Source organism: Myotis daubentonii, chromosome 6 (assembly GCF_963259705.1).
Source record: "Myotis daubentonii chromosome 6, mMyoDau2.1, whole genome shotgun sequence".
NCBI classification, from domain to species: domain Eukaryota; kingdom Metazoa; phylum Chordata; class Mammalia; order Chiroptera; family Vespertilionidae; genus Myotis; species Myotis daubentonii.
Window position 1 is genome coordinate 75,958,539 of NC_081845.1, and position 24,225 is coordinate 75,982,763.

Genomic DNA, 24,225 nt, shown 5'->3' on the forward strand with positions numbered 1-24,225 from the left:
AGTTGGGGGTGACCAGACTGGCGGGGGTGGGGGGGCACAGTTAGGGGCAAACCGGCAGGCAGACAGGTGAGCGATTAGGAGCCAGCAGTCCAGGATTGTGAGAGGGATGTCTGACTGCTGGGGATCGGGCCTAAACAGACAGTCAGACATCCCCCAAGGGGTCCCGGATTGGGGAGGGTACAGGCTGGGCTGAGGGTCCCCCCCCCCCCATGCACAAATTTCATGCACTGGACCTCTAGTAAATGTATAAAACTCACCAATAAAGGTAAATATGTAGTCAAAGTCAGAATTCACCTAGTAAATGGTCTCAATACTACTATGAAAGTTAAAAAATATTAAACATAACTATAACTGGTTTTCAACTCCTTGTGTAAGGAACTTGGAAGTCACCCCTCCATCCTAAAAATAAATAGATGCTGAATAGACTAAAAAAATCAATGACTCTTCTTAGATTCATAAAACAGACTGGGGAGGACACAGGGCAAACTGTGGCCCACAAGACTGGAGAGACAGGCAAACACAGGGAGTCATGGCTTACCAGAGCAGAGACCCTGGGAACTGTGGTGGGGTAGGGAAACCTGAATTACAATTGGTAAATTGTTAGAGGCTCGGTGTGGACAACTCTAAGAGTTAAAACCTTCAAGGGAAACTAATTATGGGAGGATTCCCACAATGTTGTGAGATTTGCTTCCAGTAGCTCACACAGATTCCCACAGTCAATATCAGGAAAAATCCCCTCAGGCTTCCAGCAGTGAAAAGGGTCAGGAGTCCATTAGAAATACACAGAGCAGTCTGTTCTTATCTTATCATGGAAAACCGTTTAACAAAAGCCTAACCTGCTGGGATATCAAAGCATAACTGTTCTGGGGAAGGAAAATACCCAGCCCTAGCCTGCTCTAGACTTCCAAGTGGGAGTAGGGAAATAACCAACTTCAGTACACTCTGGCCATCCTATCTCACCTAGGTGGAAGTTGAAAACTAACCTACACTGGGACATTCACAGTCCAGAGATACAGACTCAATGAAAGACTGGGACCAGTCTGGCTGGTGTTGCTCAGTGGTTGAGCATCAACTTCTGAACCAGGAGGTCATGGTTCGATTCCCAGTCCGGGCACATGCTGAATTGCAGGCTCAATACCCAGTAGGGGGCATGCAGAAGGCAGCTGATCAATGATGTTTCTATCTCTCTCTCCCTCACCATTCCTCTCTGAAATCAATAAAAATATATTTAAAAAGGAAAAGACTGGGACCTGATCATGGGACTGGAACAGTAGTCCTATAGAATCCTCCCTCTATACCTCAACACCACATTACTAAAGAGCTATTTACAGTAGTTCCCTTTACCTGTAAATTATGTACTCTATAAAAAATAAATAAATGCAAGGCTTATCAATAGCAAAACAAATAAACTACACACACAAACACAAAAACAAAACAAAACAAAATACCAAAAACAGTTTGAAGAGAGAGAGCAAGCATCAGAACCAGATATGAAGGGATTATCAGACTAAAACTTTAAACAATTATGATTTATATGCTAAGGGCTCCAATGAATAAAGTATACAGCATGCAGAACAGATGAGCAATCTACACTAATAAAAGAGAAACATGCAAATTGGTGTCACTTCACTACGTCCACCAGCCAATCAGAACAGCTATGCAAATTAACCCAACAAAGATGGCAGTTAATTTGCATATGCAGGCATGGAGCAAAGATTGAAGGCTCCAACCGGAGTGAAGACTGGAGAGGCTTGGCTTCTCCACTGCGGCCGGACCAAAGGCCTGGGTCCAGGGTGCAGAGGAAAACTGGTGCCAGCAGTCAGGGTAAGGAAGGCCTATTGCGTGAATCTTCATGTAACAGGCTTCTAGTATTAAATAGATGGAAATGCTAAGAAAGAACCAAAAAAAAAATAATGCTAGGTATATAAAAACCTGTAACAGAAGTAATGAATGCCTATGATGGGTTTATTAGAAGATTGGATATGGTTAAGGAATAAGTCTCTGAGCTATAGGATATATCAGTAGAATCCTAGAAACTGAAAAGCAAAGAAAACAAAGACTGAAGAAACAGAACAGAAAATACAAAGACTGTGGGGACTACTACAATGGTTGTAAAACATTCACAATGAGAATACCAAAGGAGGAAGAGAGAAAAGAAGATAAGAAATATTTGAATCAATAAAAAAATAACTGGGAATTTGCCCAAATTAATGTCAGAAACCAAACCACAGATCTGGAAAGCACTGTGAACACCAGACAGATTTAAGTTCCAACAAAACTATGCTTCAGCATATCTATTATAAATTAGAGAAAATCAAAGATACATAAAAACCTGAAAAGCTGGAGGGGGGAAAATTATCTACCAAGGAACAAAGATAAGAATTACACTGATTTCTCCTCAGAAACCATGTATGCAAGAAGAAAGTGAAGTGACCTATTTAAACAAACTTAGAATTCTATACTTTGCAAAATTGCCCTTCAAAACTACAGAATAAACAAAGACTTTCTCAAACAAAATGTGGGGAAATATGTTGCCAGTAGGATTGCCATGCAACAAATGTTAAAATGAATTCTTAAGAAAAAATTGAGTAAGATGATAAATTAGGAGCTAAATAAAGAAATAATATTAATAAAAGGAATTGAAGATAAACATTTATTGTTCTTATTCTTTACTGATTTAAAAGATAAGAGCTCTTCAAAATAATAATAGCAAAATGTTTTTGATTTTGTAGGCTTATGCATAGAATATATATATTTATATATACATAGATATAAGTGTAATGAATGACAGCAATGATACACATGATGGTAGAAAAACATTAGGATTATTTTGTTATTATATAGTATTCACATTATCCATGAAGCAGTGTAGTGTTATTTGATAGTGTACTAGGATTAGTGGTAAATGTGTATTGTAAACTCTAGGGCAATTACTACAAAAATTATTAAAACACATATAATTTATATTCAAAGGAAAAAGATATAAATACTTAAATTAAAACCAAAAAAATGAGGGGGAAAAAAGGTGGAAGACAAAATTGGGAAAAAAGAACAAGGACAACAAACAGAAAACAGTAACAAATGTGATAGATATTAACCAACCATGTCAACAAGCACTGTGATTATCAATGATAAAGGCATCAATTTAAAGACAGATATTGTCAGAACAGATCAAAATCCACAAACAAACTCTATGTTGTCTACTAGAGACTCCCTTTAAATATAAAGACACATATAGATTAGAAATAAATTCATGGAGAAAAATATACCATGCTAACACTAATTGAAAGAAAGAAGGAATAGCTACATTAATTTCAGAAAGACTTCAAAGCAAGGAAAGTTATCAGGGATATAGAAGAACATTATATACATAGTGATAAAGGGGTCAATTCTCCAAGAAATAACAATTATTAATGTACCAGCACTCACAATACAGAGTTTTACACGAGGCAAAAACTGATAGAACTTTACAGAGAAACAAATAAATCAACTGTCATAGTTGGAGACTTCAACACCCCTCTCTCAGAAATAGGGATTCAGTGGGCAGAAAATCAATAAGGACATAGCTGAATTCAATGACACCATTGATCAACCGGCTATGATTGCTATCTGTAGACTACTTTATCAAACAACAGCAGATTATGTATTACTCTTTTTTAAAAAAATTTTTATTGATTATTTATAAAGAAGGGAGAGGGATAGAGAGTTAGAAACATTGATGAGAGAGAAACATCAATCAGCTGCATCCTGTACACCTCCTACCAGGGATGTGCCCACAACCAAGGTACATGCCCTTGGCCGGAATCGAACCTGGGACCCTTCAGTCTGCAGGCTGATGCTCTATCCACTGAGCCAAACCGGTTAGGGCAGATTATTTATTATTCTTAAGTTCACAGGAACATTCACCAAGATAGACCACCTGCTGGGCCATAAAACACACCTTAAAAATTGTTAAAGAATATAAATGATGCAACATCTACTCTATACCACAACAGAACTAAACTGGAAATCAGTAACAGAAAGATAACAGGAAAATCCCAATACTTCAAGATTAAACACACTTCTAAATAAAACATGGGTCAAAGATGAATCTAAAGAGGAATTTTAAAATATTTTGAAGTAAATGAAAATGAAAACACATGATCAAAATATGTGGGATGCAGCAAAAGTAGTGCTTACAGGGAAACTTACAGCATTAAACGCACATATTAGGAAAGAAGAGAGACCTAAAATCAATTATCTAAGTTTCCACCTTAGAAAACTAGAATATTTAGAGCAAATAATTCCAACTTACATAAAAAAGAAATAATAATTATAGCAGACATTAATGAAATTGAAAACAGGAAATCAATAGAGAAAAATCAATGAAACGAAAAGCTGGTTCTTTGAAAAGATGAATAAAATTGATAAGTCACTAAGCAAGCTAAGTGAAAAATAAAAGAAAAAGGACACAAATTACTTAGATATAAAACAGGGGACATCTCTAAAAATCTCATGGACAGTAAAAAGGATAATAAAGAAATACTATGAACAAGTCTGTGTCTATAAAATTTTATATCCAAGATGAAATGAACCAATTTCTCGAGAGATACAATACACCAAAACTCACAGAGAAGACAGTAGATCTATGTTTATTAAAGAAACAGAATTAATAATGAAAAGCCTTCCAAGACTCAAAGCACCAAGCCCAGAGGGGTTCACAAGTAAAATTTACCAAACATTTCAGGAAAAAAAAAATTATGCCTATTTTTTTATAATGTTTTTCAGAGGTTAAAGCAGATGGAATACATCCTTCAGTAATCACTCTTCATTTGAGTCTATTCTGATACCCATTCTATCTGATGAATTTTATTTAACAAATTCATATGTCTAAGGTTTCTTATTGGCTCTTTTTTGTGTGTGGCCTTTTCTCTTCATCACTTTGAGGTTAATAATTTTATCCTAAAGTCTTATTCTTTGAATTCAAATCATACCATTCCATTAGGTGTTAGTTCTTTTCCTTGAGATTCAGACCTCGTTTCCATGGAATTCTTTCTTACATGACTGGAGATTTCTCCTTGTGTGCTCATTTTGCTGTGTGTTATGATGAGGAGAAGGATGGTGTAGGAATAATTTAATCAGGAGCTACTTTTCTGGTCATAGAATTTCCCATTTTCTCCTGGATCTCTCCAGCTACCCAAGGCATTGCCATGTCTCTCTGGCCCATATGCTAAATCTCTTTGCTTCTACCTGATTACAAAGATGTCTACATGGCCTTAAACTGAGGAAAGGAGAGGGAGTTGCATGCTTTCTGGGGCCTCCCCACCCACCAAGCCTCTTGTCTTGTTGACTCATAGTCTTCTTTAACATAGGCATCACATCCTAGCTTGGAATACTTTCCTAGCTCTCTCCAGCCACTTCCCCCTGCTCAGTATCTACCCCCTTCCATCATGAGTTTTTTGGCATATTGCTTTTGATTTAATCTGATTTGATTGTCTGCCATCATCCAGTGATTCATTTCTGGTTCAGTTATAGAATGGCTTTTCTATTTCTACTTCTGTTATGGCTTTTAAAAAATATGCTATGGAAAGTGGGAGTACATCAAACTAAAAAGCATCTGCACAGCAAAGGAAACCATCAATAAAATAAAAAGGCAATCTACCAAATGGAAAAAAAAATCTGTAAATCATATATCTGGTAAGGGGCTACTATCCAAAATATATTAAAAACTCATACAACTCAATAGCAGAAAGAATATCTGATTTAAAAATGGGCAGATATATGAATACACACTTTTCCAAAGAACATAGTATGTCATCTCACACCTGTTAGAACAGCTATTATTAAGAAGAAACAAATATGTAATAAATAACCAGTGTTGGGGAGGATGTGGAGAAAAAAGGAACCCTTGTGCTCTGTTGATGGGAATGTAAATTGGCACAGCCACTGTGGAGTATGGAGGTTCCTCAAGAAATTATAAATTGAACTGCCACATGATTCGGTAATTCTACTTCAGGATATTTATTCAAAGAGAATGAAAACACTAACTTGTAAAGCATATATGCAACCCAATGTTCATTATTTCCCATAGAAAAGACATGGAAGCAGCCTAAGTGATTTTTAATGAGAGTATCTACTACTAACAAGTAGATGTTTATTTTTCAGAATCATCCCCTTTTATTTCATGTAAAGTAAACATTATCATATACTGATAATGATTGTTGGAATGACCTATTTGCCAAAGCTTTTGAAATATCCTAAAAGTTTTAACCATTTGATCTAAATATGTGACTAGCAATACATTTAAATAAGGTGTTGTTTTATACCAGATATATAAAGGCATAAAAAGGTGTCTAATGATAGAATAACAGTTAAGTGCATTATAGTTGAAGCACATTATAGACTATTACGTTGGCATTAAAAGTGATGTTTATGAAGACATTTTGTGGAGACATGCTTTCAATGAGTTAAGTTTTAAAAGTAGAGCATAACTATGGATATGTAGTTTGTTTGCAACTTAAAAAAATACATCAGAAACTAAAAGGAAATCTGCACAAATAGCAAAGATTGTATATAATTGATAGATTTATTCTTAATTTTAACTTTACTTTCTAAAGTATCTGTAGTAAGGCAGTAATACACTGATGGACAATAATAAAACCTATTTTAATAATTAGTCATCTGAGAAATACTTTACTTTTCAGAATCCTACCCTTTTATTTCATGTCTAACAATTTCCCCTCATTGTGTTAGTTTTCTAGGGCTGCTGTCACCAAGCACCAACAACATGGATGCTTAAAATAACAGAAATGCACTGTACCACAGTCCTGGTGACAAGAAATCTAAATCAAGGCGTCAGCAGGTGTGTGAGCCCCTGGAAGCCTACAGGGGAGAATCCTGCCTTCCCCGCCCCTAGCCTTCGGGGGTGCCCACCAATCCTTCCTGCTCCCTGGCTTAGCATGGAACTCCAATCTCCACATCCATCTTCACAGGCCGCCTCCTTTTGTCTTCCCATCTCTTCCCTCTGCACATGCCAGTCTCAGTGCTAAATTTCTCCGTCTCATAGGACACCAGTCATATTGCATTCAGGCTCACCCTCATGCTTTCATTGTAACTTGGTTATCTCTGTAAGGACTCCATTTCCAAACAAGGTCACATTCTGAGGTACGGGGAGATTTGGACTTCAACATACTTTTCTAGGAGGGATGCTGGAAGCAAATTCCAGCAGGTTATAATTATGCATGAAGTTCATCAGATGGCTGATGAACCCTGGGGCTTCGGCAAGGCGGAAGATCTGCGTATATTATTGCCTGCTGCCAGCTGAGGGCAGTTCCCCCAACCTGATAATACTTTATTGTTTACCAAACCTTACCTTTGGTATGTATATCTGCTTTGCCATAGGGCAAAATGTGGGAATAAAAAACCAGGGGCCAGGAGATTGGGAGAGGAGTACTTAGTCACTAGAACTAAGTAGCTGTCTGACTCCCCAAAATGCCTTCCAAACTATTTCTTGTCTAGTCTCTCTCATTCATTTTTGCACAGCCCTTCTCCAGATTCCTGAACCCTTGTAGATGTGGAAAAGACCCCAGCAGAGGGACATAATCCAATTCATAATACTCCTGCTTGGCAAGCTATGTTGTCTTACCTATTCCACTCTTCAAAGAGATGATGATCTCTGAACTCTGAGTACCTCTCTTCACCCTCTTGATTATCAATATGTGCTGAATGAGTACACAACTATTAGAGCAGCAGTTCTCAACCTGTGGTTGGTGACCCTTTTGGGGGTTGAACAACCCTTTCACAGGGGTCGCCTAAGACCATCGGAAAACACATATATAATTACATATTGTTTTTGTGATTAATCACTATGCTTTTATTATGTTCAATTTGTAACAATGAAATTGGGGGTCACCACAACATGAGGAACTGTATTAAAGGGTCGCGGCATTAGGAAGGTTGAGAACCACTGGCTTAGAGGCTTTTTCTACATTAGTTGGAAATTTCTTTACAGGAAAGGGCTGGATTTAGGGTAGGGGTAATGCCCAGTAATGGTTGATGGAATCAGATACAAATGACAGATGGGTAGATACTTCCAGCACCTCTGTAATCATGTCATACAGGACAAATGACAAACTAGTTCCTCACCAAATGCAGGAGGAGCAAGCAGAGAAGCTGTTCCCACCCTGCCTCACTGGGGACAACCAAGGCAGAAAAGATTTGGAATTATTGAGAAGGGGCAGAAATATCATGTTAGATAATGTGGCTAGTAACCCTTTAAACTGCTTCTTTAATTTAATACTGTGATATTTTTCCTAAAGAAACTGCCCCTGGAAGCAGTAGTAACCGTTTCAAAGCAAAAAATTATACATGAACCTATAGTCAGTTACCTTGCTTTTTTTCAAAGTCTGCTTTCAAAATATAAAAAGGAAAAATATATTAAAAATGTGGTAATTTACTAGTAGGTGGTCTTGGTAATTCCCAGTAAAATGTGTTAAATAAGGTATCAATTACATACTCGGGAGATGCTAAGCACGAGTTATGCACCAAGTGGGTTAGATTCAATCCTCAAAGTCAATCTCCTTTATCCAATTTTAAAGAAATATGGAAACAGTTAATTATTCATTTTTTTTGTTCCCCCAGTCTCTATTTCCTTGGCAGCTCATACAAAGAAGAATAGTGTTCTGGTATTCATTATGAATTATATTCAGGGGAGATCTTTTATTTTAAAGTGACTGTGGATTCAGTGTTAGCATATATTATTTAGATCTAAAAAAATTATACAGCAATCTATTCTATTTCATTCCCACATTTAAGATGTATGGGCTGCATGGTGTTGCATCTATAGGCAGACTCACAGGAACTAATCCCAGAGGCAGCTGCAGAATCAGTGCTAAACCATTATCTCAGTGTGACTCCGTAGCACCACACTGGGAGAAAGTGACATTTCTTTTAGGGACAGTAATGTCTTTGGCCCTATCCATTCAGGCTCACTATAGCAGAATGAGTGGCTTTGACAAAACGAAGATTATTCAAAGCCACACCTAAATGACAGATTTGTGTCCTTCCTCTGTGAAACTGTGGAGTATCCAAATGGTGGGCTCATGCTTAAAATGCCTTATATTCAAATTCAAGGCTGTTATTATATTCAAAGCCATTGTAGCATCACATTGAGGGCTGTTGTTATTCTGAGTGAAATGAAGATTCACAGTAAAAAAAAAAAATTTAGATATAAGTACAATCCAAGCAAATATGATATTTCAAATAGATGGTCTCTAAAATGTATTGGCAGGCAATTATTGGAGGTGTAAGGCAAACATCAGTGCTGCACTTCTTTCAAATAAATTGTTTTCTTTGGTTTTTCCCCATTTGATATATGCCTTTGTCTATGATACCAAATCCAAAGAAATGCTACAAAATCCCAAGCACATGACCTGCAGGCATGAATTTGTCCTACTGCCTAAAAGGTTTCTTAGCAAATCAGCTAGGCACCTGCTAATTCACAGGCCCAACTTCCTGCAAGATAATTTCTCTGGTATACATTACTCCCCTATCTTGAATTTCTCAATACTTGTTCATTATTGGGAAATTTTAAGAATGCAAACTTTCATCTTCTTTTCATCTAAGAGAAAGGCTATTTAAAAGCTGTTGGCAGTATATCTTTCTTGTGACAGAAATATCAAATCCTACATTTTGGAAGTTATACCAGAATTCACTCTCCAGCTATTACCTCAAAATAAAGCAGGTAAATCACTAAGTCTGTTTTTTCTTAAAGACCTTTGGCTTAGGTGTGGTGTTGGCTTTGATCTCTGCACTGCGATAGATGCTGGGGTTCCTCCTGCCAAGCCATTTACTCAGCATGAGTGGGTGTGTAGGACAAGAGGCTGTGGAGATGAATAAAAGAGTTGCTATAAGGACTGAGCCAAACCCAGGAGCCAGAAGTATTTCATCTTAGAGCTCTGATTATTTGGTATGAAAATAAATACAATCTGTTTTCTACTTCAGTGAAAAATGCAGCACCCCAGTTATACTTAAAATAATATTTTTTTGCATTTTTATAGATGATTTCTGTATAGCAGTTTTATTTCTTCAAATAAGTACTGTCACCCTGATAATATGAACCATATCTTCTACATATACTTGTGTCTTATGATAGCATCATTACCTGTAATTTATGTATATTAAACAACTGATATATATTTTTGACTAAATGATATTTCATCTTTATATAACTTTGTGGTTCATGGTATGCTTTCTCTATTTCTCCCCGTCCCCCCAACCCCTCACACACACACAATTATCTAACAACCTCACCGAGAGTCAGTTGTGCCAAATAAAATTGTTTCCTTGAAACTTGGGGAAATAAGGAACTTGTTCATGGATAAAGTCTCATAGCTAATAATTGTCAAATCTAAACTTACAAAATCTAAATAGATTACTATTCCAGAGACTACCGCTGGTGGCAATCTGATGGCCCTCAAACCAAATTTCAGTCACAGATTTCTTTTTCCTCCTTAGATTCACCGGTAGATGACTCTGTCTCCAGCTGACCACACTGACCACCAGGGTTGAGTGACAACTGGTGCCCTCGGTAACTTAAGCTTCTTGTCTGGCTCTTGATATCCTAAACTTCACCATAAACCAGGCGACATGGAAAGCTTCCATACAAGCTTTGGGATTTTCCTTAAAAGAAGATCCTCATAAAACCTCTGTGAGTGCTAAGACCTCCGTCGTGCCACAATCTTTCCTTCTTACAGAATGCAAAGGAATTACAGATGATGAGTTTTGTTTTTAAACAAATGAAAAGTCTCTTAATACCCCTTTTCAAAACACAGGCAGCATATAAAACAATTGAAATAATAATGTCAGTCTACAGTTCTACTTTTAAAAATTTCTCTCTGCTTCTAAAAATAGGTTGTATTTGCTTGGCTGATTATGTTTATTAGGAATTTGAAGATAACTTGCTCTTCAATGACATAAATCAAAAGTTATAACTGAAAATCATCAAGGATCCACAAACATGACAGTAATGGAAGCAGTCAGAATAAATTCACTTTAGAGCCAGGCCGGTGTGGCTCACTGGTTGAGCATCGACCCATGAACCAGGAGGTCAAGGTTCCATTCCCAGTTAGGGCATATGCCCAGATTGCAGGCTCAATCCCCAATATGGGTGTGCAAGAGGCAGCCCATCAGTGTATCTCTCTCATTATTGATATTTCTATCTCTCTCTCCCTCTCCCTTCCTCTCTCTGAAATCAATAAAAACATATTTTTTAAAAAATAATTCACACTTCAGAAAGAGATTCCACTGGCCCCACAGGTCACACCTCGCAGTTGTGATAGGGTCCAAACACTTTTCTGTGTCCCCACCCCCAATTACTGTAAGAACACCATGAGTCCAGGTTCAGAACTTACTGGCCAAGTAACGAATCTCCATTCAGACCCAATGTGGAAGCACTGCTATGACAGAGTGATATTGTTGAGCATCATACTTGATAGGGAATTAAAGGACAGGCTATTCCTTGTGGCAATTCTGTATCTCTGATTTCCCCAACATTTTCCTTCTCTTTATGCTCTTAAACGAATCATATAAAACTCAATCTCAGAGAAGGGAATCATCCTGAATTTGACATATCTTAAAAGAGGGTTAATATTCTGATTCATACTGAGGGCCTTTTAATCATTGAATTGTCTAAAAAGACATAACTTTCTACATTAAAAGTCTATCCTCCTCTCCTCACCCAACTTCTCTAATTCCTATGGCATTTTTCAAGACCTAGTGAGAAGGGTCTATAAGTTCCTTAAAGAGGTCTTTGGATAAAACATACTTCAAATGAAAAATTGGTTGTTAAAATTTAAGATTTTTTTTCCCTCTTCTAATATATTGGTAGTAGTTTGCTATAGTGGATAGTTAGGGAGAGCTATGAGTCTATGTTGGGCTCAGAATGAATTTTGAGATTACTTTGTGGTCTTTCCTACAGGCTTCACAGAAAAATGAAGATGGGAGGGCCAGGTATTTGCCATGGTTATCAGAGTGTCATCAATAGGGAACACATGTTTATGTCAGATGGCGATGACTCAGGCTTGTTGGAATCTCAATAAGAAACAAAGGGTAAGGGCCTGATTAGCCCTAATATAAAGCTGACAGCTGCCCCTGGCTTAGCAGGTGCTCACGAATTCAACTGCAGCATGTAAGGGGCTAAAAGGGGACTGACACTTCACCAGGTCCATTCTCCCAGGCCTGATTTGGCAACTACAGCCCAGCAAGTCAAAAACCCACACAGACAATTACTTAAAGCTATGCAAATGACCTCGCTGAGCATCTGGTTGATTGACCTTGTTTTTATACCCCCTAGAAGTGAATTATACATAGGGAATAGGACATGGTGCTTGGTAGCATAAATGGTCAGTTAGGTCAGGACTAAGAAATTGAGATGAAAAGGGAAAAACAGAGATTAGGAAACAGGGGCCAGGCAGAGGAGGGGATGTTTGCAGTCCAGTGAACTGAGCCCACCGAATCATGGCTATAGTTAAAGACACCTGCTCCAAGCAAGACACACTGAGCACAGTCCCAGGCTGTCTCCCACCAGCTCTCTATCTCTTGCCTCATGTGAGTTCCAGGGTTGGGGACCCTACCTTGGGCGCCAGGAGGTCAGTGTGAGCTCCTGAGAGCTGCATGTTGGCAACATTGAGAGGATATATGCTTTTTCTTCGCTGACCATGGGATGCGACTGTCATGGACTTAAACGTGGAGTGTTTTGACAGACTCTTCACTTCTAACCATGGTAGATGAGGTTCAAAACAAACATCTTGCCTCCATATTTCATGCCATTCAGTACAACATCTCCTACCCATACCAATATATAATTATCCTTACCCAAATCATTTTGACTTCTTTTTAAATTTTCCGTTAAGTATGATTTTAAAGAGAGCAGTTTATACACAACAGATCCAATACAAGAAACAGCCAAATGTTGCGGAACACATTTTATGAGAAAAGGGGCTTTGAACATATTTGTTGAAAAAATTTTCGTGTATCTATTTCTTAGAAGATTGTGCGTGTCTTGTAGTTCATTTCCAACACTATAGGAACAATACCCATGACATAAGTGATGTGATGTGCATGTTAACCCTAAAGGAAAAGTAAATATACTTTTATGTCAAATAAGATATGGGGGGCGGGGGAGAATTGAGCAGCAGGGCCACATAGGGGGCTCCTGGGCTGCCCTCGCACAGGCACACTGAATGCACAGCCACACGCAGAGCAATGCCCTCCTAAAAGAATCAAAATTAGCCGAGCAGCTCCTACACATCAAACACAGAACTAAACTCACTGAAAGGGTAGGAAAGGCTGAGACACACTCTGGCCTTTTACCCCATCTCAGTACCATACAATGCGGGGGAGAGAGGGGGCTCAATTCCAGATTCTTTCTGAGGAGCAAAGGGTTTGGATTCCACACCTAAGTGTCCCGACCCCAGCTTTTAAGACTCCCACTGGAGAGATGGGCTCCCCTAGCTCTGAAGGCCAATGAGGAGTGTGTTTATGGACCCACAAGATTACAGCAAATAGAGAAGCAATTTTTTTTTAATTTGTTTAAGTAGTAGCTTTCTTTTTTAAAAAAAAATATATTTTATTGATTTTTTACAGAGAGGAAGGGAGAGAGATAGAGAGTTAGAAACATCGATGAGAGAGAAACATCGATCAGCTGCCTCCTGCACATCTCCCACTGGGGATGTGCCCGCAACCCAGGTACATGCCCTTGACCGGAATCGAACCTGGGACCTTTCAGTCTGCAAGCCGATGCTCTATCCACTGAGCCAAACCAGTTTTGGCTTTCTTTCTTTTTTTAATTGAGAGAGAGAGAGAGAAAGAGAGAAAATGTGGATATGGCAATGAAACATCCAGCAGTTGCCTTCTGTATCCACCCTGACTGGGAATCGAACCGGCCACCTGGGGATATGTCCTGACCTGCCACCTTTCAATGTAGGGGCAAAACTCCAACCAACTGAGCCACACAAGCCAGGGCAAGAAGCAATTCTCAATGGGTACACAAGCACCCCCTCCCCCGCCCCACCCCCCTCTCCAGCTATCCCCTCAGGGCTCAGAGCTCAGGGAACAGGCAAAACCACCCACTCCGTGTCCTTCCTGGAAAGGACACTGCTTGGGAAGGCCAGACTTCTAACTTAATAAGCATTTAGGGGCTGGCCATGATGCTCCCTAGAGACCAGGGAAGCCAAAGGCCGCCTCTCCCCACCTTTCCAAGCTCCCAATACCTGCCTGGAAGGAAGGAGCCTGTCCAAACAACTGCCTCCCAGCTCTAAGGGCTGCTGCCTAGAGGCACAGGTCCCCAACTGCCTGGTTCTGATAACCAACAGGGCTTTATCCCCCAAATCACCCAGGACAGCAGCACTTACAGGGCACACCAAACACTCTCCACAGCCGTCCTCCCAGGGCTCAGCACAGAGGAAGTGGTAAAAACTCCAGGTCTTCTCCTGCAAGGCTCATCTGCATACTTTAAAAGCTGCTGCCTGAGGGCCAGGTTTCTATTTAGCAAGCATCTCAGGGCTGGCCATCAACCTCCCCTGTAACCCTGAAGCCAGTGGCCACCTCTCCCAGATTCCTCCTACAGACTGCTCCAATGATTAAACCACGTCACCTGGAAGGAGTTTATACACACATACTGCAGCCCAGCTTTCGTGGCTCCCACCTGATGGATGGGGGTCCCCAGGGGACCTGCCCACCTTCCCACCTATCCCCATACACCCGGGCCCAGCACAGAGAAAAGAGGCAAACACACCATTGCCCAGTTTCTCCCTGAAAGGGATGAACTGCATCCTTTCACAGTTGCTGCCTGAGAGGGTGGCTGCTCATCAACCTGCAGTCAACACTGTACAAGGGTAGGCTGTGTTTGTTACACCAACAACAAACTCAGAGAGAGGAATTAAGAAAACAAGCCCATTGACAATAGCATCACAAAGAATAAAATACTTAGGAATAAATTTAACCCAAGAGGTAAAAGGCAGTAGAATTTAGTGTTCTCACACACATCCAAAAGGTAAATATGTGAGGTGATGGATATGTTAACTAACTGGATGGGGGCATCTTTTCAATATGTATTCATATATCAAATCATCTTATACGTTTTAAATATCTTACTACTTGATTTGCCAATTACACTTCAATAAACCTGAAAAATATGGTAAACTATGAGAGAAAAGAAAAAATTATGGGGGTTAACTGTTCAAATTTGGCAAATGTGAGGACAAATGTTTCTTAAAATTCAGTTGTATGAGTCTCACCTGGGGTTCTCTGTTGAGTCATACATACAACAGCTTGAGAATTGCAGATCCATTCAATTTAGAAAATTAACATAAGTAGGGGAGTTTTCCTGATTGCTTCTAGAGACTTAATTATGAATACCAAAGGCAAACTATATTCTGAAAAACATATAAATTAAACATTATTTTAAATGGTGCATTATAATTTTAATTATTCTCTATTTCAAAGAAACAATTATCTCTGTTTTTGGAAATTGAATTGCTTTTTGTAAAAATGAATATAAAATTGCCCGATGAGTAAAATGTTTTCAGTGTTTTTTAGTAATGGAATATTGGTTTGTTTGCTTTTTGTGTGTGATTATATATATATGTGTGTGTGTGTGTAGATTCACCTGTGTCATTAAAAATATGAAAACTATGTCTCTATATATTTCTTAAAATTTCCTGGAAAAATTGTTTGGTAAAATATGTAACTTCTGAAAGGCTCATTACTTCTAAAAAGAGAGAAATATCTTTATTTAATGTCCTGAGATATATTTCTAACATTAGTTAAGCCTTATAGAAAACAGCAGTCAAACAAATGATATGCACATCATCACCAGTACTGAGATCCTTGCTTTTTTCATATTAATGCAAGTGTGGGAGTTTTATCTAGTCATTTGAAAAGAATGTATTTTTCTTAATAACTATGAATTCAGACATATAATTTTAAACAAAATATAATTGAATATGCCTTCCTTTGGATACAGCACAAGCCTGGGCTTCTTTGGTCTTTTATATTTCAAAGTCCATTTTGACAAAGCGTCAGGAAGTCGTATAGAAGGCTGCCTTGAATTTATAAAGCAGTGTTTTTCCCAGGAACTCAAAATAGCTTGCGTCTCTTCTCACACCCTGTGTGTCCGTCTGCCGGTCTTTCTTGTGCACCGAGATGTGCCGGGCTGAGTGAATACCAACCCCTCCTGCCTTTTAATCAAGGGAGCTGGCCAGAACCAAGTCGCTCTGAGTCTGATTTAGTTTTAGGCACAACAAACCTCATACATCCATGGACAGAATTGTGTTTGTATGAACCTTGTCAAAGTAGTCACCTTGGAAAGATAAACAGTCCGTGAAGTTGCTACTGTCTCAGATATCTTTGGGAAAAGGTGGCGTTGCCTTTGGAGCCAGTGAATGGACCCCTTAGTGCCACAAAGCACTCTGGCACATTCCATCTCCATTAGACCCAGCTGCAACTTATTGTTATCGTTTCCATCCATGAACTTACCACCTGATTAAGATTTGGTCCGCAATGTAAATACCCAATGAATGAGACACCAAAAACTAACCCCTGCCTTTCATAGATCAGGTCAATAAAAATGATGTTGATAAACATATTAGCTAACACGGACTAACAATTTCCTCAAAGCCAGAAACTATTCTAGGGCCTTTATTTGCATAATTTCATTTAATGCTCAGCACAAGCTGTATAAATAGACTTTTAAAAAGAGATATTGAGAGATTGCATAATTTGCCTATGGCCATAGCTACTCAAATGCTCTCCATATGCTTGTTCAAATTGCCCGTTTTCAAGTCATCTATGGCCAAGGCAAGGAAAACATGGACAACTGTCACAAACACACCCCTGGCAATACACGAAGTGAGAAAGAAAGATTTATGGTCTAAAAATTAAAGAATTTGCAATAGTTGTCAGGGAGGCAGGCAGCACTGCATGCCTCACCATTGGGTGCAGACAGATTCCGGTTTCGTGGTGCCTGAAGCACATTTAATTTGGGGACTCCTCTTTAAGGAAAATGTTAGAAAAGTATGAATAAAAATATAAAAGTACATACTTCATAAGAATGAGAATAGAAATTGTAAAGAATTAAAAACTTAAACCACAAAGTACCACATCTATTACATAATGCAGAAAAATAATATTAGTATTAGCAACCTGATACACCTGTCCATATTTTATTTCTATAATTTTTGGTGCATGTTCTTTGCTTCTCCCAATGACAATGATTTTAAAATCTAACTTTCTAAAAAGAGTGTAGGAAAGTAATTTCAACTGCACCTCTAGCAAGGCTGATGGAAACTTGAGTGTGTTTTCAAAATCCAGTAATTCACTTTTTTTTTTTTTTTTTTTTACTGATAATGCCACATCTGTTTAGAAAGTCTTTCTTGCCTGGAGGCAAGTCATCAGAGAATGTCAATTGCTGGTCCAGCTTGGCCACGCCCTCCCTGTACCATGACCCCTTCCCATTCTAGCCTTCAAGGGCCCCTGGGTGTGCAGAGCTTGGCAGAGCCCCGAAGCCTGGCCGTGGTGATCTCGAGCAGGGAGCAATGAAGCAGACTCTGAATCTATTCCTGTCTCTTAAGTCACAGATGGGGTCCGATGCCTAAGGAGGTCTACCTAGCACAGATCTAACTGTTGGAAGCAAATAGGGTAACCTGTTGGCCTGCCCTCAGCTCAGGGCCGCCATCATGGGATAGAGGGTGTGATCCAAGCTGGGAAGCACACCGTGCTCTCAGCAACTCTCCACGTCTACTGTGGAGAGGGCGCCAAGCCATGCTTCATTAGCTTTCTGGCTATAATACTTTACATATTTATAGAGATGTAGGAGATAACCAACAGGGTTTTATTCCCCAAATCACACAGGACTGCAGCAAGTGGCAGCCCATGGATTATACAACTATGAAAGTTTTTAAATCAGGGGAATGCCTTGTTAGAAAATGAGAAAATCCAGGTGAACCTGAATAAACAGCATTGCATTTACCTGGAAACTCTGGGTTCTCCCTTTGAATCAGCTCAGTGGGCTAGCCAACTTCCTGCTAGGTTATTAAAACTCGAAGAGAGGGAGAGCCGACAGGGGCATTTGGCAGAAAAAAAATTAATCTCTCCTCAAAGAAGAGAATGAACTTTAGGTCCAGTTAGACTGTGTTGGACTCTACCACTTACTATTTCTATAAAATGGGACTAATACATACTGCCAACCACTGAGTAGAGATTCTATGTGTACATGAGAGTGAGCTACTCAGCCTATATCAGCAGTTCTCAACCTGTGGGTCGTGACCCCTTCGGCGGTTGAATGACCCTTTCACAGGGGTCGCCTAAGACCATTCTGTATATCAGATATTTACATTACAATTCATAATAGCAGTAACATTACAGTTATGAAGTAGCAGCAAAAATAATTTTATGGTTGGGTCACAACATGAGGAACTGTATTTAAAGGGCCTATAGTATATAGGCCCTATACACACTTAACGTTAAAATCCTACCATCTCTCCTGAACCAATCAAGACCAATATTCTTCACCAGTGGAGTGAGTTTTACTGCTGTAAACTGGGCAGGCAGGAGGTCTTACTGAGCCCCAGTAACTAAATATACATGAAGTCACAGCCAACGTCAATCTCTGTTCTCTGTCGAATATTGCCTTTTTTAGTTTAGCATGTCAGACCACACTGGACTGAATCCTTGCCGTAAATCTCTGCTCAGTGGACTAATTCTGAGTGTATTCATAATGAGGATACTTTGCATTGATGCCTTACTGATGTGAACACTTCTTGATGGGAGTGACCCCTGCTATCTTGTTCAGCCCACTAAATTGGATTTCCTTTAGTGTTGTTGCTGGCCTGTCTGAAACCTAGAATTACCCAAGCCCTGTGACACTGAGGGGCTGGCTACAAAGCTAAGTCATTTGATTCCATCTAGTGCTTTCATGCTTCTCTTTCCTGCTGGCCAAATTCTCAGCAAGTAGGAGTCTAATCCAGTCTCTTAGGCCACTTCTTCAAGAGGTACACAAAACCATTCTGAGTAACACCGTGGCTGAAAAATATATATTAACTCCCAGGATGACTAGTGTATAAAAACATTTATGTGAATAAAAATTGTAAAGATCAAAATAATGCTAAGAACGTTAATTCTTTCTCTTATTTATCAGGACACCATAAGGGACTTACTAAGATTATGCCCATTATATAAATCAGGTTTTGTCATACTATGCGTCTGGGCTGCCACCTTTTTGTGTGTGGCCAATCAACTTTAAGTGGTTGAATTATAATCAAAGAAAGAATAATCTTTTTCGACATGGGGAAATTATATGAAATTAAAATTGCATATCCATAAGTGAAGTTCTATTAGATCATAGCCACATCCATTTATTTACATTCTGTCTGTAGGTGAATTTGCTCTACAAGGCAGAGGGGAGTGGTTGCAACAGAGACCCTATGGGTGGCAAAACCAAAAGTATTTACTATCTGAGCCTTAATTGAATCACTTTGCTGACCCCATTTACGATAATGAAGCTAACGATCAGAGAATTCAGAAACTTTCCCTGGCCTCCCCTGAAAAATAGGTGGTGAATCTAAGATAAAATGGGTTGATTGATTCAAGAGATCATACTTTAACATCTACTAGTATAAACCATGGCTACAGTTCCGGTTGTTATAAAATTCAGTGAATCTCACACAGAGAATGTAATCACATTTTAATGACTGTAGCCATATTTCCTCTCTTGACCATTGTAGATACGTTTGGCAGAAGGTGACTGCCACCACTTCTGTAAAATGGTGTGCAGCTGAATTTATAAGGAGAACATTTGGCTTTGCTGACGTCTGCATGGTGCAGTGAAGTCCTGGTCCTATTTCAAGTGGAATGATTGCCAAGCCCCATATTATAAACACTTCTACTTCTAACCTAACTTCAAAAGCACAGCACATATGCTAGGCTTTTGGAATTGGATGAAAGTTATGGGACCATGCCCAAGAAATAATTGCAAATGATTATTCAAATTATACATTCACTTAATTGCCAGTAAAGTGAAAAAATAATCCTTTCCTGGTTTCAGAAGCTAGAAATAGTGGCAAATGATTCAATCCATTACATAAATTAAAAAGATGCCAGGTTGATGTGGCTCAGTGGTTGAGCATCACATGAACCAGGAGGTCACAGTTTGATTCCTGGTCAAGGCACATGCCTGGGTTGCGGGCTCTATCCCCAGTAGGGGGAGTGCTAGAGGCAGCCGATCAGTGATTCTCTCTCATCATTAATGTTTCTATCTCTCTCTCCCTTTCCTTCCTCTCTGAAATCAATAAAAATACATTAAAAAATAAACTTTCTACCCACAAAATCTTTAAAAAAAAGAAAAAGAAATAAATAAAAAATTATTGCATCATAATAATCATTATCTCAGGATAACATCTTAATAGCCAACATTCATTTTAAGATCAGTTTATAATGTAAATATTAAAGATATATTTGTGATACTTTATTTGTATTTTAACTGTTACATTTTAGATCTAATGATTTAAAATAATTATACAGTCTGTTTTTGTTCTTTTTCACCACTGAGGTGATTACATTTTCAATTAGTGGTAATGCTAATTTCCAAGGATGCTATTATTTTATATGTTAGAGCATACAACTAGGACCATGAAGGATTAAGGAAAACTATTTTAAAATATTTTCAGAGCTGCATAGATTGCATAGACTACCTCTGCATAGATAGACCGTGGCAAGTGGCAAATTAATAGTATTGTGATGCGACATTGACTTATGAATTAACAAAGCCATAATGGCATTGTCACATGCTATCTTCATTGTGGGTGGTATTAGGATCTTTGGACTGAAACACTTAATCTGCATTTGTGACATGCTGTCCACTCTGGAAGGCCTCATCCTCCAATTATTGTTACGTTGGTTCTTAGAAAATCTGCTTTTGTGCCTCGGCTCTAAAGGTAAATGGCATATTTTGGGAGAGCCTGCTTTTGTAGAACTGCTGTTCACCTTAGTGGAGAAGTAAAAGAGGTAAGGTGTCATTTTTTAAAAACTGTAGGTAAGAAAAATAGACATAAGTTTTAGAAAATTATAAACGGTGACATACTTGATAAAAATTAAATCTGGCTTTCCAATTCCATTTTCATTTCCATTTGTAAGGAGCTTAGAAGTACTCCTTCCATAGTGACAAAAGGCAAAAAGCTGTACAGACTGAAAAATCAATAACTCTTTGGAATCTGTAAGAGATGGGGAGAAGTCACTGGGAAAACCAGTGCCTTGAAGACTGGAGAGACGCACATGTGAATACAGACAGGGAGTGAGGGCTTATGGGAGCAGCGATCACGGGGAAAAATTGCCTTGGGAACAAGTACCAGAGTAGCAACAGCGCACTGAAATTGAAGAATTGCTGTGAATAACTCCGAGACTTAAAAACTGCAGGGGGACCCAGTCAGATGGAGTCTCCATATATAGGGATTCACCTAAAGGAACTCAGACGACTCCCAGGGGAGAGGGGGAAAGAAACCAGTTTCTTAACAAGTTGACCAGAGCCTAACCTGCTGAAGTTTTATCAGAGCCTAAAGCAATTTGGGTAAAGGAAATACCCAAATCCAGCCACTCTAGCCATCCTGTTCTACCATGGTGAAGGGGGGAGGGGAGGGACAGGAAAACACTTCTGAAGGCTCCCTAAATGTCCGAGACCTAACCATAGGACTATGGAATGCTCTCTCCCCTCCACACCCAACACCACTTTACTAAAGGCTTGTTTACAACAGTTTCTTTTACCCAGTAAATCACGTTCCCTATAAAAAATAAATAAAAATACAATGCTTACCAGAAGGCACAACAAAACACAACACAAAAGAGCAAGCATGATTACGAGATATGGCAGGAATATTAGAATCATCAGACTGAGCACACAAAACATCTCTGATTAATATGCTAAGGAAGCTAATGGATAAAGTACACAATATGCAAGAACACTTGGGCAAGGCAAACAGGCAGATGGAAACCCTAAGTCAGAACCAAAGGAAGTGCCAATGTTCTGGTGAGTCATGTCCATAAGGAGAGTATGCATGTGCGGGGGGTGGGGGGGGATGGGGGGGGTGGGGGGGGGCGTAGATAAGGAAAGTCTCTGTACTCTCCCCTTAATTTTGTTAATAAACCTAAAACTGCTCTGAAATTAATATTAAAATTTTAAAAAAATCAAATAAGGTATTCCAAAACTGTGTTTTTACTTTCAGTGTCTTTGACTCATTTTCTGGACAAAGCTTGATTTATACTTAAGCTATTTTCATACACATAGTAAGCAAAGTGATTGAATCTTCACCTGGTTATGTTTCGTTCATCTTCTGAGCCATCTTAGTATTTTGTCTGCACGCCTCTTCTTGAACTTTTGGTGTTTTCTTATTGTTGATTTACTGGAGTCGTTCTGCTGGATTCAACATATTATAAACTCTTTGAAGGCAGATGCTAAATCTTAAAAAAAAAAAACATTTCCGTCTCCCAATATAAGGGATGAATGAAAAATCATTGACTCAATTTAATGAAAGATTTAATTGTGGAAATGCACATTGTAAGGAAATAAGCACTTTTGCTGGGCAGACACAGGGAAAGTGCTCTGTGCCACAAAATTTGCTGTGTAAACTAATGAAAATTTGTTCACTGTGAAGGCGTGATTTGCTTTGATCTTTTGCAAAGACAGAGTAAATAAGCACGAAGTGGAGAGGCAAATTTGCTTTTTTTAGGAGAAAGTAGATAAGGAGAAGGAGAACTTCAGAGAGATGTAAGGAGATTAGATGTGAAAAGGACTTGCAATCCCAAGGGAAGGGAGGTACAAGATGAAATACTGAGGGCATTGGAGAGAGTGTCCAATCTGAACATATCTTTCAGCATCATCTTCCCTGTAGTACAATCACAGCATCCAAGAATGTTCCTCTCTTTTCCCATCTCTAACACTCATGCAGCATTCAGTACTGCTGAGGACTGTTCCGGGAACCATAGTATTTTGTATTCTAAGTGCCTCAAATTAATTTTGCTGAGGTGAATAGATAAATCTGATTCTTTATTCTAATCTGTGATAATGAATCTGTTCTGAACAGACTTGGTGGTTCAGGCACTAATGGGCACACAATGGGCTTTGAACCATGAAATTAATGAATTTATCCATGAAAGATCAATCAGTGCTAAACATATTTTTTTATGAGCTTTGAAATCTAACCATCTTAATCTTAATTCTGATTTTACTATTTACTCTCTCCTTATCCTTTGAGACTATTAAAGAATTTCTGTAAGCTTCCGTTTCCTCAGTGGGTAAATGGGAATAGTAAAACTTAGTCCATACAATTTCCGTGAGGTCACTTGAAACAATGCATTTAAAATACATTGCACGTTATACCATAAGCCCTCAATAAATACAATTATAATCAGTGCTGTTGTGTTGGGCAGCTGTCCCTAATATGTTCTCTTGACCCCTGGGGTATTTTTAAATGAATAATTAATGCTGATAAAGTCTGAATTTATTAACTGGACTTCAATAAGATAGCATTTGTCCATTCAGAATGCTTTATATAAAAATAACTCTCCCCAGCCTGTGAGGCCTTAGTTTTCTGTCTCCAAAGACACAGAATCGGCACAGAATCATCAATCTTGATGGGCTTCCCCTTTTTTATTTCAAATTTTTAACTAGTTCCAAATTGTAAGATGTATTCAAGCACATCTTATAGTTCATTAGTTATTTAAATTTAATCTGAATAGAATATATATCAATAATGTTTCTTAAAATAGAGTTCTAGTAGTTAAGTCCGTACTTGACCCTAGTGTAAAACGAGAGTCCTCCTGAACATATATTTCACTCTTGAGTATAAACATCTGGACTCTCCTTGTACTGGCCTTTCTGGTATTACATTCTGATTATTCTTTAGCTTTTCAACCACAAAGAAATGTCCCGTTTCATAGACCATCCAGACAACCAAAGTCACTCCTTAGTTTATATTGGTGCAGCCTGGTTTTCAGATTTTTTTAAAAAATTGAATGCTTGCCGAAACCGGTTTGGCTCAGTGGATAGAGCGTCAGCCTGCGGACTGAAAGGTCCCAGGTTCGATTCCGGTCAAGGGCATGTACCTGGGTTGCGGGCACATCCCCAGTGGGGGGTGTGCAGGAGGCAGCTGATCGATGTTTCTCTCTCATCGATGTTTCTAACTCTCTATCTCTCTCCCT

General features: G+C 38.8%; 1 long non-coding RNA gene across 1 annotated transcript; it reads right to left on the reverse strand.

Annotated features, from left to right (window-relative positions):
* Positions 1-6,575: 6,575 nt before the first annotated feature.
* LOC132237204 (uncharacterized) lies at positions 6,576-24,037 on the reverse strand. Its single transcript, XR_009453482.1, has 2 exons — positions 22,337-24,037; positions 6,576-9,860 (listed from the first exon to the last, which is right to left on the reverse strand). It is a non-coding gene; the product is annotated as an uncharacterized LOC132237204 (long non-coding RNA).
* Positions 24,038-24,225: the final 188 nt, after the last annotated feature.